Source organism: Theobroma umbraticum, unplaced genomic scaffold (genome assembly GCF_002168275.2).
Source record: "Theobroma umbraticum cultivar Fairchild unplaced genomic scaffold, ASM216827v3 scaffold_55.0, whole genome shotgun sequence".
NCBI classification, from domain to species: domain Eukaryota; kingdom Viridiplantae; phylum Streptophyta; class Magnoliopsida; order Malvales; family Malvaceae; genus Theobroma; species Theobroma umbraticum.
Window position 1 is genome coordinate 3,417,479 of NW_018397270.1, and position 1,578 is coordinate 3,419,056.

At 34.1% G+C, this 1,578-nt stretch overlaps 1 long non-coding RNA gene across 2 annotated transcripts in view; it reads right to left on the reverse strand.

Annotated features, from left to right (window-relative positions):
- Nucleotides 1–6: 6 nt before the first annotated feature.
- The window catches only part of LOC110426461 (uncharacterized), a 1,815-nt gene continuing 243 nt past the window's right edge, over nucleotides 7–1,578 (reverse strand). The window contains exons 1-3 of one of the 2 annotated variants that reach the window (XR_002446136.2): nucleotides 899–1,572; nucleotides 319–617; nucleotides 7–222 (exon numbers count right to left, since the gene is read on the reverse strand). This is a non-coding gene — a long non-coding RNA (uncharacterized LOC110426461). Of the gene's footprint in view, nucleotides 223–318; nucleotides 1,573–1,578 lie in introns of those variants that run through there. The other variant, XR_002446137.2, reaches the window with a different exon arrangement.

Below are 1,578 nucleotides of genomic sequence, written 5' to 3' on the forward strand. Positions count from 1 at the left end.
TTTATTTTAATCATCACCAAAGTATGTTTCTTGACACTCTGCTATGATGACAATATGAATTTGGTTTATACATAAGGTCCTAGATTACCCGATTTTACATGCTATCTTGCACCATTGATGCGAATGAGGAAAGATTTCCCTTTTTGGGAAGGAACTGCTGCCTGAACAATTTGGAAACCACCATTGAATTTTGAGGGCTTCGGAATGTAAAGTTTACTTCACCTGTCAGACAAGTTTCACAACATCAGGGTTTCATTTTGCAACAAGATTTCCTAGCAATAACTAAAAGTTTTAGCTTTCTGGGTGTAGGAACATTACCATTTTCATAGGAAGCTATGTTCCATTTGGGGAATTATTGTTCCCCTGATGCTATCACAGTTGTTATTGCCAATACATCTTTATTTTCTCATCATTTACCAGAAATTGAGTACTCATTGGAATTGAGGTAGAGATTTTGGTATTTGCTCATTCAGCCTAGCATATGGTCAATGTGTCAGATTATAACAAGCATTGAGAGTGGCAGCAACAAAGGTAATGCCCACTTGGATAAGTAATAACATTCCCATTTTAGCTTCTTTCCAGACCAGATTGTTTGCTCCTATTGCTGGCACGAGCCTCTGCAACTTCCAATTGTAACCAAAATTAGATATCATATAAATCTTCAAGCATATAACAATGTAACAATCATTTAATATATTTGAAACCAATCTTGAAATGATTCTGCAAGAAATTTTAATGAGAAGTCGGTCAAACCAGTATGATTTGTAGACATAAAAATTTAAATGAATTAACAGGTCCATTTTGTTCAAGCATAAGCCTCTGCAACTTAGAATTAACATCAAATTAAAATAGAAGTTATAAATCTGTGGTTCCTACAGAAGTGACCAAGTATTAATACCTGAGACCTTTCTTGAAAAAAAAAAAGGGAATGTTTTCCCAACAATCTGAAAGAAATATGTTTCATAGACGATGGTAATGCCAAACATCTGTTCATTACCATGAGGAGGTGTATTCTTTCATTGTGCTCTTTTCTCTTTCAATGGCTGAATCTCTGTGATGAAAATATATATAAGCGTAAAGCATTTGAACTACCTTGAAGCACACAACCAAGAGGAAGTTATCTAAGAGAACTAAAATATGTAAAGCATCTGCCCATTCAATGTTCTATAAACTTCTACCTTCAAGATTACCATTGTCTTACTGTCAACATTGTCTTAAAACTCATGCAACCTCCTAAAGTGCCTGCAAACAGCAACATCTCACTTTTCACCTTTCCAATCTCAATATGAAGGTCCTGATTAATGTCATTTTCATGCAAAAACATAAAACAAATAGATAGGAGGGACAAGAACTGCTCAAACTTCCAGATGGACAATAGAACATTAAAAGACTCTTGAAATTATTAAATACAAAAATGCTTAAACATTGTAATTCACACTTCTACATCAGCAAAAACTGAATTTTGGCCATTTTACCCTGATATGCAACTTGAAAAGTACTTTAGATTAAATCGACCAGTTGACAGAGTAAAAACCTCCTTTACTTTGAAAACATAATATGAGAAACAAGAAAGGATTC